The sequence below is a fragment of the Malania oleifera genome, unplaced genomic scaffold (assembly GCF_029873635.1).
Source record: "Malania oleifera isolate guangnan ecotype guangnan unplaced genomic scaffold, ASM2987363v1 ctg158, whole genome shotgun sequence".
Lineage (NCBI taxonomy): Eukaryota > Viridiplantae > Streptophyta > Magnoliopsida > Santalales > Ximeniaceae > Malania > Malania oleifera.
The window spans coordinates 23,107-42,122 of NW_026651732.1; positions in this window are offsets into that span (position 1 = coordinate 23,107).

Sequence of the window (19,016 nt, forward strand, 5' to 3'; positions counted from 1 at the left end):
TATAGGCTAGCTTTGCCGCCATATTTGGCTCATATTCATGATGTGTTTCATGTTGCCATGTTACGGAAATATGTTCCAGACCAATCCCACATCATTAGTTATGCAGAGATAGAGCTTAAAGATTCACTGGCATATGAAGAAGTACCAGTACAGATTTTGGACAGGAAGGTTCAGACTTTGCGTACTAAAGAAGCACAGCTAGTTAAAGTTTTGTGGAGGAATCATGCTATAGAGGAGGCTTCTTGGGAGCTCGAGGAGCAGATTAGACAGAGATACCCACAGTTGTTCCAAAAGGTATAAAGGTACTCAGGTACAGTATAATAGTTAGATAGGTTTCTATTGCAGGTACATGTATTGATTTTAATTAATAGAAGGTGTGGCCTAAGTGATTTTCAGGGCTTCGTCGATGAGTACATAAGGAAACTCGTCGACGAATACAGGGCTTCATCAACGAGTACGTAAGGAAATTCATCGACAAATACAGGGCCTCATCGATGAGAAAATACCGAGAGGGGGTATGGAGCAGCCTGAATTTCGTCGAAGAATATAGGGACTCATCGACGAGGTGACGTGTCTCTTCGACGAATCTGGCAGTATAAATATTTGAAAATGGGGATTTTTATCCATTTACCAGTGCCCCTCTCTCTCTCCTCTTTCTCTCTACGAATCCTTTCCCTTCTCTCTTCGATTTTGGCCCCACTAATCGCCGGATCGACGATCCGAAGCTATCACGACGCTCCTGGAGGAGTTCTCTACAAGTTTACCGAAGTGGATTGTCGGGAAAACAAAGTTGAATTTCATCCCAAATTCAGGAATGTTGGGCTAGGAACCCCGCGGGTATAGAGCCAGAATTTTATAGATGCTTTTCAAAGTTAAGGTAAGGGAAGTATACTATGTTAGGAGTTTTAATAAAGTTAACAGCGATTTTATAGATGTATATTCATGCCAGTTTATTATACAATTTTTATCAAATATGAGTTTAAATGATTGTGTGGCCTAAGTGATTTTCATGAGATGAAGTAATATATATATAGCATTTATAATATATATCATACTATACGGAATGCATGGAAGTAGACAGTATGTACAATTTATATGGTTCTTCTTAGTATATGAAATTATATAGAATATACAGGTGTAGAAATAGAGATATATTCATAGAGACTATACAGCGAGATTTACATGCATATACAGTATTCTTATGAACAATTTCATGAAACAGATAGATACATATATATATATATATATATGTATACCCGCATACAGTTTTATTCAGATCAGTATTTATATTACAGTTTTATACAGAATAGTACACATAGAGTTTTAGCATGTCATGTTCCTATTACCATAACATAAAGAGAATACAGACAGAGGAGGATATAGATAAAATATACAAACAGAGATACAAAGGTAGCATCAAGATGCTACGGATGCAGTATACAGTTTTACAATATATATATAGTATATAAAGATAGCATTATGGTAATTCTAGAACATGGCAAAAACAGTAAAAGAATATATATATATATATATATATATATATATATGTGTGTGTGTGTGTGTGTGTGTGTGTGTGTATAGTATTAGATCCTTGTGGAAAGATTATAAACAGACACAGTACAGATACAGTTTACAGAGCACGGTACCGTTGCTATATTCAGATAGAGTGCAACCACACATCTCAGATAGTGTGTGGGTACCGTCTAACTATGCTTGGAGAGGATGTAGCTCCCCAATACGCTGAGTAGAGGGGGCCAGTTAGACGATGTAGCAGCCAGTCCCGCGCCTAGGAGAGGATGCAGTTTGGCCGGGCTGAGGTAGTGTAGAGTATATTGACTTATCTTATGGGCCGACCAGACAAAGTCCCGCCTACGGGCCGCACAACCTTGTCATGAGGGGTCAAATCATGACATACAGAGTCCTAGGGAATAAGCACAGATAAGTATATGTATACAGTATTACAGTATACGATGAGTATAGTATGATATTATCAGTATGAAAAGTAGAAAATATAGATGATACAGTATATTTTAAATTGAGAAAGAAAAATATGTTTTATAGATGTTTTATCGCATTACAATTCAGTACTAATTTTAAGTATTCTTAACTTAGTCGCCACACACTAGTAATAGCATATTTCTACTTACTGAGCATTGACTCACCCCATTACTCTAAAATTTTTCAGGTGAGCCAGATAGGCGAGCAGATCAGGCTCGCGGATAGAGAGAGTATTTGGTCACCCTGGTTTAGGGTGAGTTTTTGACAGAATTGGGTATATTTTTTAGTAGATGATGATAGAAGGGCATTTTTGTACGACTATAGTCTGTATATCCTGGATTCTTGTATTGTATAGTAAACATGTGAATGGTTGTATGATATATGTTTCCGCTACTTAGGGATGGATGTGAATTCACAGATGTATATATATATATATATATAAATGGTATGAATTTTGAGGTCGTTACACTTTTTGCCCCTATTTGATACCCAAGACATGACTTTCCAATTGTTCTGCCATGGCTTTGGCTTTTCCACGAGTGTTATAAGGGTGTGTATTTGTCTTAATTTTGCCGGATCTTAGTCCCACCCTACCTGTTTTCCCCTGTACATGAAAATCCGAATCTTTTAGGACAAGTGCATATAATGCATATTTATACAGGTATGCATGAATATATGGATGAAAAAGTGCATTTATGCAGCCCTATGTGTTTTGGCCAAGGTTGTGGACAAAATCCTCATCATTTCATTTCAAATTTTCATACAATTTTTAGCAAGAAATATAGAAAATTCTCAAATAGTCTAAATAGATGTCAGATTCTAATTCTCTGTGTTTGTTATGGTGTAATCCCAAGAGGAGGGGTGAATTGGGTATTTAAAAACTATCGCCTAGGTTAAACTAGATTAACAGTATTACTTAATCTATGGTCTGTTTATGCAAATGTAAACTCAATCATTCACAATATAACATACACGTGCAGTAAATAAATTACGGAAATGTAAAGAACACGCACGATATGTTATCGGGGTTCGGCCAACTGTGCCTACGTCCCCGCCTTGGCCACACCAGCACAAGAATTACCACTATAATGCTCACTTAAACGGGTGGAGCTATACCTATACAAACCAAGTCAATTCAAGGGGCTGACCTTAACCAACACACCTTAACAAGATGGCGCACCTAGCTTTCCTAACAGGGTCTAAGCTAATTCGGGACTATTCCATAGGGCTAGTCCACCTCTTCATGTCCGTGCCTAGAATACAACCAATGTGTATAAAATGTTTGTATATGGAAATACGCTTCTAGATAAGCAGATGTGTGCACCAATTTGACTCAATCAATAATGTAAGCACAAATAATATGTAAATATGCTCAGTACTCTAATGTATGCTAAACACTCAATCAAGTATGATAATCAATCAAGATCTAGAGTGTATATCTAAGCAAGATTTGAAACACTATATTTGAATATCACAATGTCGGATCAAAGTTTCAAATATGCTAGTAAGTTGATTCAAACGAACTCAGTAAGATGTTCTCAATATGCTAAGCACAAGGAGTGTTTGAATGCAAGCTTTGAAAAACAATTTTTGCACACAAAAAATAAGGGCTAAGGTAACTTGCAATGACAATGCAAGAACCTCAAGCCTCTAAGTTTTCCCACACAAGATCTATTAAATAAAATCAGTGGGAGAACTTAAGCTTTACTCTCAATGTTAAAATCAATCAACAATCAAGAAAATGAGAGTACTTAAGAAAATAGAGAATGAAGCACAAGCAATCTAAATACACTCACAACTCTTGGATAATCAAGGAAAATGAAGCTTTTGAGTGTATAGGAGTAGTATAGGCTAAAATAAGGTTTTGGAAGTTAAGAGAATTTTTGCCTTAATCAAGATACTAATCCTTACTAATTTTCCCAAATGAAGGGGTATTTATAGACACCCCATGAATTATGACCGTTGGGGACAAGACTGGTATTATTAAAAAGAATTAATGATGTTTTAGCAAATTTAACCCTGTTAAAAATATTTAACCATGGTAAAAAATACAGGGCAACCCGAGAGCACCGGTTGACTAGAAGACTTTCGGTTGACCGAAGTTCATATGGCTCGGTTAACCGGGCCAATTTTGAACTTCAAGATCGGTTGACCGAAAAGGGCAATTTTTCAAAATAGCGTAGCTCGGTTGACTAGGGTGAAAATGAACTAACTAGTCGGTCGACCAAACCGTTGGGTTCCCACACGTGGGAACTCGGTCGACCAGGTTAGTGTAGTTCAAAAGTCTCTCGGTCGACTATGAAGTCAAACAGTTGACTTTCAGGTGGTTCAGTTGACCAGGGTCAAATAAGCTTTAGGGGCTCAGTCGACCGAACTGTGGTCAACCAGCTGACCTAGACCAAATTCGGTCGACCAGGGGCAGAATGAAATGTATGTGCCGGTTGATTGAAAGTGCATAAAATGTGCACTTTGGTCCTGTTTTAATTCATAATCACCCTATTGAAGTGCCTAACACATAAGTGCAATGGTGAGTGTCCTAGGGCCATTTCTAAATTTTTTGGAGTGCACCAAAAAAATTCGATGTCGTTTGACCTCCCTAAGGTCTTTCTATGGTCTGTGTAGGTACCTAAAGTCCAACTAGAGTCGATTTGAGCAAACCAACCAACCATGCATAATGCAAATTGTTACAAGTCATATGGGTGTATAGTATATAATAAAATTACATCCCAAAATGAAGACACTGAATAATAAATACAAATACAGCACAAAATTCTTCATTCATCAGCACAAACACCGCACACCATCATAGTTTGTCTTTTAGTTCCAAATACGCGTGCACAGTGAACCTGCATGCAAGTCTTAGTACAACCATCAGTACCAAGAGTATTTCTCATAATCAAAACTGGGTGTGACCAATCAGGTCAACACCCTGGTCTACTCCCATCAAGGCAGCTTGAATCTTCTGGGGCTGGCTTTGACTTTGTATCTGACTTCCTAATAGTTGGCCTTTGTAAGGTAGACGACTCTAGCTTTACAAGCACTTTGTTAAAATGATACCTCTGTTTGTCATATCACTCCTCCAGGTCCTGTATGTATCGAGATTTTTCTTCAACTTCTACTTTGAACTCTCTCAGCTGTTAGACCTTTTGACCAAGTGCCATCTAAAATTTTCATTTTTCCTTTCTCAAAATCATCAATTCTTCCCCTGACTGCGAGCTCTGGATCTTTGGTCGCTTGTTTGGCTTGTGTCTAGGGTCAGCTAAGTCTTCCTTTCGTTGTTTTGGTAACCGTTCTTCGGTGGCCTTTCTTTCAGACAGATGCACGATTTCTTTCGGCTGTTCCATCGCTATTAGTGATTTTGTCTCCTGCGGGACCCGAGGGTTCACTCTATTACGCCTCCATAGTTCATAACTTTCCTGGGCTCCTGTGTTCAGACTGCTGGATTCAACCATATGCACATGCTTCCATGATACAACGAACTCTCAGATCTTCCTTTGGCTGTCATTGGCCTCGTATCTGAATTGAGCATCTGCCAACCCGTGGGTCATGGGTATGAACTGCATTGCACCCCCTTGCCTTCTAAACATGAGGGGTGCGTAGGATATCCCTCCCTAGGAGCCTAGTAGTGGTACCTAAGGGAGATTTTCACATCTGTATATTACTTTCGATTGGTCGATCCATGGTGCTTTCTATTCCAATCCCTTACTGATCAGATTTCGCAGCCTATTCTTCCATTCAACCTTGTCAGCGTATTCTTCCCAACGGGCTACCTTAAATTCTGCCAAAGGGATAATTATTGTTAAGAAGGAAGCCCAAAAGTATCCCTGTATACACGGAAAATGACTCATCATCTAGACATACAATAGTGGTACACAACAAGTCAGCCTAGCATGCCTCTAGGTCCGACACTTGTTAAGAGATTGAAATGCTTCTGCCAAAATCCCATAGACTGGGTTAACCCCTTCCTTTACTTGTGCCATGAAGGCGATGGTTGCATGGTTGATGGTTCCCAGTTCCTTTGGAAAGATAATCAGGCGATAGATGGCTAGTGCTAATAGGTGCAGTTAGGCTTCTTCCTTCTCTTACTTTTTCATCAACTCTTTCAAGTGTCCCAAGTGACCTTTGAGTCTCTTTGCTTCTGGACCTTCACCCCAGTGGCTTTAAACAAATCCTTGGAGATAGATGTTCGATCGGGCACATACGTTTAGTAGGGCGTCGATAGTTTAGCTAGATGTAGCAGTGAAATGTATTCCTCTATGGTGGGAGCCAGGTCTACCCCATTGAGAGTAAAGCAGCAATACGATGGATTCAAAAATTCCACCAATGCCAATATGTTTGTATATATGAGAAAATGTCAAGCGACTCTGAGGCGTCCATCCCTTCCAAATATCTCTCAACTCCTTCAGGGAATTGGATCGAGCATTGATGTTAACCCTATCTGGTACCTCAACCCCAGATCCCTCGCTTGCATAGTTACCCCTATTCCTTTGTTGACTTTCAGAATATAACTGCACTGTTGATTCGATTTCATGATGGACTAATCAATGAGTCGGATTTTTACTGGAACCTCAGTGAAGTAGATGGAAATGCCTAATATGAAATGCAAAATGTTAGTAAACATGCAACACATTTAAAAGCATGAGACATAAACATATGAGGTCATAAGGAGAAGGATGGAGCCTCTGTCCGAACCCTGGGGTAAGTATATACAAGGGTTTTCTGAGGCTTTAACCCTAGGCAAGGGATTATCGACAATCATGTGTGGTTAGGCTCCAATCCCTATTTGAAAAAGGTCCCTAGGTTGAAACTTCATCATCCCTCACATAGGTTCGGACAAAGCTCTCACTGAACGGAGTGGTTCGCAGGTCCCGATAGGCCATGCCATATGGGAACTGGCACTATTACACTCCTTTCTAAACCTAACAAGGGAAAGCTTGGGTATAGAGCTGTGAGAGTGTGTGAGTTCATCGGTTCCAACCTACACCCTCTACCCTGCATCCATCCAATATTGAAAATTAAACACATGCTTTAACATATAACGTCCCTCAATTTCTTAATATAAAATGTCACATAATAGATCAAATGGTCAACCCGAACCCTTGAGTAACGAGGACACCTGTCAAACACAGCGGAAAACCTAACAGCAGTAAACATAAAATCTCAAACATCCAATCATAACACATAATACCAGATCTTTCTATAACATCAAAATACTGTTATTATAGACAACCTCCAAAAGTCAAAATAACACTAGAATCAAATAACAAAAACTCCCGATCCTAGTTCAATGCTTACCCTTCTAATAGGGAAGCTCCAATCACTCAATGGTAGCTCTGGCTCACCGATCTCACTGGATTTCCTGAAAATCATTTAATGTTCGGGAGTGAGACACTTCTCAGTAAGGGAAAATAAACTAAATATAGCTGTGTGGCAACATGAATATTTAATGCATTTATACGTGTACAGTACATTTCATAATTCTATAAACATCATCATATCGTTCTGGGTGAACATATATTTTCATATCTGTTAATAAATCATAACATACATAAAATCATCTGTTATAACTGTAGTACTGAAAACAAACCCAAGATGAATAGCTAGCTAGTATCATGTATTATCCCCCATGATGGGTTGTGCAGCCCAAATGAGGGACCCGACAATGGCTGGCTGACCACTGCCGAATCAAATATTTCTGTAAGTATGATGAGCCTACCACACCCTGGTCTGGACTGCCAGGTGGACATCCACACTCTACTAAAAGCCACATCGACTATCCATCTCTCATCCCCTCTTGGGATGGTTGCCACTAATCTGACGTAGATGTTTGATCTACACATATCGCTATGGTACCGAGCCTTTGTACTAAACTAAACTAACATCCTGGTAGTGATAACATATAATACATGATCATATATATAACATCATTACGGCTTCGTGCCGAAAACATAAATACATGGCCTCGTGCCAATAACATAAATACGGCCTCGTGTCGATAACATAAATACGACATCGCACCGATAACATAAACACATGGCCTCGCGCAAATAACATAAATACGGTCTCGTGCCGATAACATAAATATATGGTCTCGCGCCAATAACATAAATACGACCTCGTGCCGATAACATAAATATATGGCCTCGCGCCAAAATTGTTTCAGGTATATATATTCTGAAAATACATCATTTATCATATAATCGTCAAAACCATCACAACATAATTCATCTTTTCATAATACCTGAAAACATGTTTCGTTCATAAATTTTTTTCAAATCATAATACATTCCACGTAAAATACTATTCATGCCACATATGTGCTATAAAAAAAATTAAAAAAAAAAAACCATACTTCATAATCTAAAATCGTGAATTCCTTACATCTCATACATACATATACATTTTAATCATCATAATAATATTTTCTCAATCGTACATTTCATTCATAATACACAATATAACATATGCTTTTCTAAAAAAAAATTTACTCATAATCAATAATAATTTGTATGGAAAATTACTGGTATAGTTTATTCCCTTACTTGACTACTGCGAAATTCGTTAGGACCCAAAATTTCACGCCCTTGGTGCCCGAAATTTAACTCTTACAATTTACATTTTCCTTAAATTAATTAATCTATTTCTCCAAAATAATACTCATCTAGCCTTCCCTAAGTTCCATATACCTCAAATTAATATTTAAACTATTATTTAACATCCCCACTTAATTTTCTAAATTTTATCTGTAGGTCCCAAGATTACACCTGCGGCACTCACCCGGACCCTAAATTCCAGAAATCCTACTTCAGTCCCAGATGCTTAATATTTTAGCATTTCTAAATTAATACTAATTAATTAAAAATAAGCCCCTTAATAACCGCCACACCCCAAATTTGGGGTTTTGGCCCAACACCCCCACGAGAATTCTGTTCCACTAAACTTGTAGAGAATCATTCCTAAATTCTCGTGGTAGTGTTCGTTCGTCAATTGGGCTTATATTTTGCAATAAATTAATGAAAAAGGGAAAAATGTCTTACCCCAGGGAATACGCCTACACCGATTCTACCATCGATCCCCTCCGATAGAAATGACGGCAATGGCGAATGGAGTCCAGTGGTATCTTCGGATTTTCGATTAGGCGAAAATCTGTCACGAAATCGAGGAGAGAGAGAGAGAGAGAGAGAGAGAGAGAGAGAGAGAGTTGCAGAGAACAATATAAAGAAAAGAAAAGGTAAAGAAGAAGAAGAAGTAGAATAATAATAAATTGAATTTGAATCTCCTGAAGCTTGCTGAAGCTTCAATAGGATAAATATAATAATAATAATAATAATAATATTTAATTAATATTAATAATATTATATTTTATTAATAAAATAAAAATTAATTTTAATTATTATTTTTTTTCTTTTTTTTAAAATTCGTTTAATTAATTAATTAATTAATTTTAATTTAATTTTAATTAATTTGTTTTATTTTTCTTATTATTTTTTTTATTTTGGAATTCATTCCACTAATTTTTGGGGTTTTTATATTCTCCCCTCCTTATAAAAATTTCGTCCTCGAAATTAGTCATTTCCCTATTTCCCTTAGTGAAAACACTTCAAATTTTTATTGAATTACCCTCACTTATGGCGGAGGAATACCATGGTTACAACGAGGGCTCTGGGAGATCACAACTATTCAAAATTCTCCCAAAACCATTCACATTTCAAAACTAAAAACTCTATCTATCTTACGTTACACTATACAAATAAAAACTACAATACTATTCCATTCACTTGACTGACTCAGCTTTAAACTCCACTGAATAAGTGCGGATATCTCTGGAGCATCTGATCCTCTAGTTCCCAAGAAGCCTCCTCAAAGGCATGGTTGCGCCACAGAACTTTTACCAGTGGAATCTTCTTCGTGCGTAGCTCCTGTTCCTTCTAGTCAAGAATCTACACTGGCACTTCCTCATAAGCTAAAGTATCACCCAACTCCAGTGCCTCATATCTGATCACATGGGAGGGGTCTAGGACGTATTTCCTCAGCATAGAAACTTGGAATACGTTATGGATCCTAAATAGGACTGGTGGTAATGCCAAACGATAGGCAACTAGACCCACTCTCTCAAGAATCTTGAATGGTCCAATATACCTAGGGCTCAACTTACCCTTCCTCCGGAATCTCATAACACCTTTTAGCAGTGCCACCTTCAGGAATACGTGATCTCTTGTGTCAAAATCTAATTCTCACTGACAAGTATCAGCATAACTCTTCTACCGGCTCTGCGCTGTCCTTATCCTATCTCTGATGAGTCTGACTTTATCCTGAGTCTGCTGTATCAACTCTGGCCCCAATACCTCTCTCTCTCCAACCTCATCTTAGTACAACGGGGATCGGCACCTCCTGCCATAAAGCGCCTTATACAGTGTCATCCCAATGCTGGCCTGGTAGCTGTTGTTATACGCAAACTCAACCAGTGGCAATAACTGCATCCAACGACCTCCAAAGTCCAGCACACATGCTCGCAACATATCCTCCAGAATCTGTATCATCCTCTCTGTCTGTCCATCTGTCTGAGGATGAAAAGCTGTGCTGAATGACAACTGAGAACCCATGGCCCCTTGCAGACTCTTTCAAAAACAAAATGTGAACCTTGGGCCTCTATCTGAAACTATGGACACTGGGACGCCGTGGAGTCTAACTATCTCCTGGATGTATAATTCAGCCAATCTGTCAATAAAGTAGCTAACTCTGATCGGTAAAAAGTGGGCAGTGTTCGTCAATCGATCCACTACTACCCAAATAACGTCCTGTCCATGCAATGCTGGCGGTAATCTTAAGACGAAATCCATCGCTATATGCTCCCACTTCCACTCAGGAATGTGGAGTGGCTACAACGATCTTGTCAGTCACTGGTGCTCAGCCTTCACTTGCTGGCACGTCAACCACTGATCCACATACTGAGCTATCTCCCTCTTCATATTGCTCCACCAGAAGGACTCTCAAAGATTCCTGTATATTTTAGTGCTACCTGGATGTACAGTATATAGGGATCGATGTGCTTCCTCCAGAATGACTTTCTTGATCTCAAGATCGGCAAGAACACATAACCTGGTACGGAACCTCAGGGCTCCATCATCTGAAATGCTGAACTCTGGTTCCTAACCATCTTGTACCTTTCCCATAAGCTCTACTAGTTCTGCATCATTCCTTTGAGCTGCTTTAATCCTCTCCTATAGAGTCGGCTACAAAACCAAATCAGCAATGAACGCCTGGGGATTGCCCTCTACTAGCTCCACGCCGAGCCTCTCTAGATCCATCTGAATCGGATGCTAAATCTCCACTGCAGATACAGATGAATCCACTAATTTCTAACTCAAAGCATCAGCAACCACATTAGCTTTTCCTGGGTGGTAACTGTTAGTACAATCGTAATCCTTTATTAGCTCCAGCCATCTCCTCTGCCTCATATTCAATTCCTTCTACGTGAAGAAATACTTTAAACTCTTATGGTTAGTAAATATCTCACATCTACCCCCATATAGATAGTGCCTCCAAATCTTTAGTGCATAAATAACCGCCGCCAACTCCAGATCATGGGTAGGGTAGTCCTTCTCATATTCTTTCAACTGTCGTGAGGCATAGGCTATCACTCTCGCCCCGCTGCATCAACGTGCATCCGAGCCCTTTATGGGACGCATCATTGTAAATCACAAACCCATCTTCTCCTGAAGGAATTGTCAATACAAGCGCAGTGATGAGTCGCTACTTCAATTCCTGGAAGCTCTGTTCACATTCATCAGACCACTCAAACTTCACTCCCTTCCTGGTCAATCGAGTAAATAGGCATGACAATCTAGAGAAGCCCTCAACAAAACTGCGGTAGTACCCAACCAATCTCAGGAAACTCCTGATCTTATGCACATTCTTTAGTTGTACCTAATCTACTACCGCCTCAATTTTACTCGGATCAACAGAAATACCACCCTTGGATATAACGTATCCAAGGAAGGTAACTTGTTCCAGCCAAAACTCACACTTCTTGAGCTTCGCATATAGCTTCTTCTCTCACAACACCTGCAACACTATACTCAGATGCTCCTCATGCTCCTCTAGACTCCTCGAATACACCAGTATATCATCAATAAATACTACCACAAACCAATCCAAGTATTAGTGAAAAACCCTGTTCATAAGATCCATAAACACTGCAAGAGCATTTGTCAATCCAAACGGCATAACTAGAAATTCATAGTGACCATACCGTGTTCTAAATGCCGTCTTCAGAACATCTTCCACCCTAACTTTCACCTGATGGTACCCGGAACGTAAATCTATCTTTGAAAAGATCTGTGTCCCCTATAACTGGTCAAACAAATCATCGATACGCAGAAGCAGGTATTTATTCTTGATAGTTACTTTATTTATTTCTCGATAGTCAATGCACAACCTCATTGAGCCATCCTTCTTCCTCACAAAAAAAAAAAATCGGTGCTCCCCAGGGTGACACACTGGGCCGAATGAACCCCTTATCTAACAGCACCTACAACTGCTCTTTCAATTCTTTCAGCTCTGCCGGTGCCATTCTATATGGCGGCTTCGAAATCGGCGCTGTCCCCGGAACTAGATCAATAACAAACTCTACCTCACGATCAGGAGGTAGTCCCAGCAAATCCTCAGGAAATACATTAGTAAAATCCCTCACCACTAGGATATCCTCCACCCTCAGTTCCCCTTCTGATACAGCCTTCACATAGGCTAAATATCCCTGACAACCTTTTGATAGCAATCTACACGCCTAAATAACAGATAATAACTGAGGTGGGGTGCACACACGTGATCCCACGAATCTATACTCCTGTCCCTCTGGAGGTCTGAACACTACCACTCTCTGATGGTGATCAATGCTAGCATAGTGGGCAGCTAGCCAATCCATGCCCAAGATTACCTCAAACCTATGCATGTCTAAAACCACCAGATTAGCTAACAAAGACCTCCCCTGAATATCCACTGGACAGTCCCTGAGTACCTTTCTACCTACCCCCACGGTCTCAGTCGGCGTAGCAATAGACAAACTAATTTCTAACTACTGAGACTCAAACCCACATAATTTAACATAATCCTGGGCGATAAACGAATGCGTCACCCCAAAATCAAACAAAATAGTAGCTTTAAATGATAGTATTGAAACAGTACCTGTCACCACATCTCCTGCTGCCTTAGCATCTCCTAGCGTCAAAGCAAAACTCTGGCTGGGGCCGTATTCCTCTGCTAGCCTCGTCGTGGTGCCTGGTAACCTCCTCGTGTAGGTCTAAAAGCAGTACTAGTCTGTGTCGGACACTCCCTCATCATATGTCCTGGCTCCCCACACCTGTAGTAGACACCTCACTCAGCACGACACTCTCCCAAGTGTCTTTTCCCACAAGATGGGCAAGCTGGGGATGGCTACACACCCTGGAAACCGCGATTCCCGGTCTTCTTTCTTTGGTCTCTATAGTAGCCACCTCTCTTCCACGTACCACGTCCAACCCCCTGCTTGGAACCAGAAGGTATGGATCTCTTCTTCTACCTCTGCTCCTCAGCCTCCAATTGCTCTCCAGTCTCTGCTATAGTGGCTCTATCCACTAGTTTAGTAAAATCCTGCAACTTCAGAATCGATACCTACTTATAAATTTCTCTCCCCAAGCCTCTTTCAAACTGTTGTACCTTCTTCGCCTCATCTAGAATAATGTATGGGGAAAAACAAGATAACTCGATGAACCTCGCCGCGTACTGTTGCACTGATAGCTGTCCCTGTTTCAGATTCAGGAACTCTGCAATCTTAGCTTCCCTAGAAGAGGCTGGAAAGTAACTGTCGAAGAATGTTTCTTGAAACCGTTCCCACGTCATCTCTACAGGTACAACCCTCTGCTGCTCTAATACTCTCACCGCCGACCACCACCTCTCAGCCTCTCCAGTCAATTTATAAGTGGCAAACAGCACTCTCTGCTCCTCTGAACACTGTAGTACTGCAAATATCTTCTCTATCTCCTACACCCAATTCTCAGCGACTACAAGATCCATTCCGCTTGAGAAAGCTGGAGGATTCATCTTTATGAACTTCTCTATCGAGCTATTGTAGCCTCCAGACGAACCACCTTGTCCCTTCGAACTTCTAGCAATCTATGCCATCACTTGTTGTGCTACGCCACGTAAAACAGCATCTGAATCACTACCCGCAGCGCCCGGGGGTCCAGCACCCTCACTCCCACTGGCGTGGGCATTATTGCCACCAAGGTCCATCCTGAAAAACATGTAACTCAACTCAAAACCTCATTCTCAATACATATTACTTAGCTCATATGGTATAATTTCCTAATTTAACTCGTCACTCTTGATCTTAATTTAAGGTTCAATTCCGCAACCTAGATACCCAACCTGATGATAGTTTACAATGAATTTCCTGAAGTCGTCACTTCAGGAAAATCACACAAATCACCATGGAAGTCATGCATCTAGACTACACAACTAGACCTCAAATCCCCTTATCCTATACTCTGGTATTATTACTGCTGCACTCTAGAGTCTACATAACCTAGTATCCTAGGCTCTGATACCAAATGTAACGTCCCTCAATTTCTTAATATAAAATGTCACATAATAGATCAAATGGTCAACCCGAACCCGTGAGTAACGAGAACACCTGTCAAACACAGCGGAAAACCTAACAGCAGTAAACATAAAATCTCAAACATCCAATCATAATACATAATACCAGAGCTTTCTATAACATCAAAATACTGTTATTATATACAACCTCCAAAAGTCAAAATAACACTAGGATCAAATAAAAAAAACTCCCGATCCTAGTTCAATGCTTACCCTTCTAGTAGGGAAGCTCCAATCACTCAATGGCGGCTCTGGCCCGCCGGTCTCACTGGATTTCCTGAAAATCATTTAATGTTCGAGGGTGAGACACTTCTCAGTAAAGGAAAATAAACTAAATACAACAGTGTGGCAACATGAATATTTAATGCATTTATACGTATACAGTACATTTCATAATTCTATAAACATCATCATATCGTTCTGGGTGAACATATATTTTCACATTTGTTAATAAATCATAACATAAATAAAATCATCTATTATAACTGTAGTACTGAAAACAAACTCAGGATGAATAACTAGTTGGTGTCATGTATTACCCCCCATGACAGGTTGTGCAACCTGAAGGCGGGACCCGACAATGGCTGGTCGACCACTGCCAAATCAAATATGTCTGTAAGTACGATGAGCCCACCACACCCTGGTCCGGACTGCCAGGTGGACGTCTACACTCTATTGAAAGCCACATCGACTATCCATCTCTCATCCCCTCGTGGGATGGTTACCACTAATCTGACGTAGATATCTTATCTACACATATAGTTACGGTACCGAGCCCCTGAACTGAACTAAACTAACATCCTGATAGTGATAACATATAATACATGATCATATATATAACATCATTATGGCCTCGTGCTGAAAATATAGTAATTACGGCCTCGTGCCGAAAACATATATACATGGCCTCGCGCCAATAACATAAATACGATCTCGTGTCGATAACATAAATACGGCATCGCACTGATAATATAAACACATGGCCTCGCCCCAATAACATAAAAACGGCCTTGTGCCGATTACATAAATATATGGCCTCTCGCCAATAACATAAATACGACCTCGTGCCGATAACATAAATATATGGCCTCGCGCTAAAATTGTTTCAGGTATATATATTCTAAAAATACATCATTTATCATATAATCGTCAAAACCCTCACAACATAATTCATCTTTTCATAATACCTGAAAACATGTTTCGTTCGTAAATTTTTTTCAAATCATAATACATTCCACGTAAAACAATATTCATGCCACACATGTGCTGTAAAAAAAAAAAAATCATATTTCATATTCTAAAATCGTGAATTCCTTACATCTCATACATACATATACATTTTAATCATCATAGTAGTATTTTCCCAATCGTACATTTAATTCATAATACACAATATAACATATGTTTTTCTAAAAATAAATTTACTCATAATCAATAATAATTTGTATGGAAAATTACTGCTTTAGTTTATTCCCTTACCTGACTACTAAGAAATTCGTTAGGACCCAAAATTTCACGCCCTTGGTGCTCGAAATTTAACTCCTGCAATTTACATTTTCCTTAGATTAATTAATCTATTTCTCAAAAATAATACTCATCTAGCATTCCCTACGCTTCATATACCTCAAATTAATATTTAAACTATTATTTAACATCCCCACTTAATTTTCTAAATTTTATCTGCGGGTCCCAAAATTACACTCGCGGCGCTCACCCGGACCCTAAATTCCAGAATCCTACTTCAGTCCCAGATGCTTAATATTTTAGCATTTATAAATTAATACTAATTAATTAGAAATAAGCTCCTTAATAACCGCCGCACCCCAAATTTAGGGTTTTGGTCCGACACCCCATGAGAATTCCGTCCCACTAGACTTGTAGAGAATTATCTATAGATTTTCGTGGTAGTGTTCGTTCGTCAATTGGGCTTATATTTTGTAAGAAATTAAAGAAAAATGAGAAAATGACTTACCCTAGGAAATACGCCTACGCCGCTCCTACCACTGAGGACTATTGGAGTTACGTAGGGCTCACTTAGGCCTCGAAGTTATGTGGGGCCCACAAGACCATGTGGAGCCTACATAAGTATTCAAAATTTTAACTTAATTCTTTTTTCATAAAAAAAAAAGAAAAGAAAACTAAAAAAGAGTTTAAAAATAATAAAAATGATACAAATAATAAATAATAATAATGATTTCAAAATTAATTAATTAAGTAAATTAATTAAAAATTAATTAAATGGAAGTGTCATAAGTACTCACATTTTCCCCACATCTACGCCCATCCCCATCTCATATCTCTCATCCCATGCCCATTTCATGCTCATTCTTTGTCCATTCCTTTATTTAAAAAATTATAATTTCACCTCTCTCCTCACACTTTTACAAATTACATTTTATTTCTTAAAATTTTCCTATAAATAGGAAGCTCTCAACCTTCATTTTTCATAAAAAATTTTCAAAGGAAGAGAATGATTAGTAAGTGAAAGAATTAGTGGTGTAGGGAGAATTTTTGTTATAATTAAAATTCTCACTCACCCACTCTTTTTGATCTCATTTTTAGAGATATTCATTATGACCGTATCATAAAGTTAAGTAAGAGATAAGTAAATTTGATTATGTTAGATTTTTATTAAAATTTATACTTGAATTTATTTGTAAGTAAATTTTGATTATGTTAGTTATTTTCATAAAATTTTCTCGAATTTATTTTTACGCATATTTAATTATATCAGTTTTATCTTTAATATACTAACATTTATTTTTGAGTTAAGAAATGTTTTAAACCTCCCGAGTATTTTATAGCATTAATTTTTATTCAAGTAAATATTTTTAATACGAAAATTGTGTGATATGAGTTTATTTTTACGTTGCATATTTCACGAAAATATAAGTAAAGATTACATGAGTTTATTTTTATGTTACATATTTCATGAAAATATGAGTAAAAATGAGATTTTCATGATATTATTTTAATTGCATAAATTATATATTAAAATGTTTTCAAAACCCCTTATGGCTCATAGGATACAAAAAATTACGACTGCTCGGTACCGTAACTTAAAATTTAGACAGATCAGAGTGCACACACCCTATTTACAAAGTGGTTTTATACGGTAATGAATTTTTCCTAAGTGCACACATGGGTCGAATCATGGTTTAATAAGGAAAATCTCACTCTATGATAATGTACGTTGATTTAATTTGGCCGACCAGCTAGTTAAGTACAGTTTTCGGACCACACAACCCAGTCATGAGAGTAAACATGACTTACGACTAAAAGCCTTAAGGGTGGTTTTTACAGTACATGTATATACATATTTAATTAATAAGGAAAAATATGTATATATATATACGTGATTGAGCATTATAATTATAATTTTAAAAGTTAAAAAGTTCAGTTTAACAGTTGTAGTATATGATTATAAAATTTTACTCCTATAAATGATAGTAAAAGTTTTATACAAAAATTTTTAAATTTACATTTATTTAAAAGCAGTTTTGAAGTTATAATATTAAATATTATTTTATGATATTATAACATTATGAAAGCTCATTTTAGTCACATACTAATAATAATTTTATTTACATACTGAGCGTCGTCTAACCCCCAATCATTATTTTATATTTTAGATAATTTTGAAAAGTGTATCAAAAATTTGGCGTAACAAGTACATGAGCGGGAGTAGAAAGAGTTAAGTAGAATAAAAATTTAGCATAATACAATTTAGAATATGTTTGTGTATTTTAGAATTTTAGAAATTTTAATTTTAATATTTGAGACGTATATTTGTAATAAACCTAATTAGTGTTTTGGTAATAAAAATAATTAAAATTTATTACTTCCACCGAAAAAATTTATATGTAGGAACCTACTCAGATTCGGGTCCTTACACTCATCCTCCTCCTCATAGATCTCTCTCACCTCTATTCAATCTTACCTTCTCAATTTACAAATCTCTCTCTCTTCATATCCAAACCCATGCCTCTTTCTCTCTATCTTTATCTGAGGACCCATATTTCATAGAGATTTCTCTTTCTCATTTTCAATCATTTTCTTCTTTTTGATTTCTCGTATTTGATTTCTTTCATTATTACTCTCTCAATCTCACTCTCTTTACATTTTGTAGATTCGACCAATGGAAGAACTAGAAGCAAATTGATCCCTTTTTCCCAACCTAAATTTGGATCCTAAGTTAAACCCCTTTTCCTATTTATCTGTTTAATTTCTTCCATTTTCCTAAGAAACAAACAAGGGTAGACCCAAGTTTAACTAACTAAACTAAGGCAGGATTTGGTTAAACTAGTTGGGCTAGGATGAAGTTGGGATAAGCTAGACCCAATTTGGGCCACGGGCTTTGGGTTAATTAATTAGGCAATTGG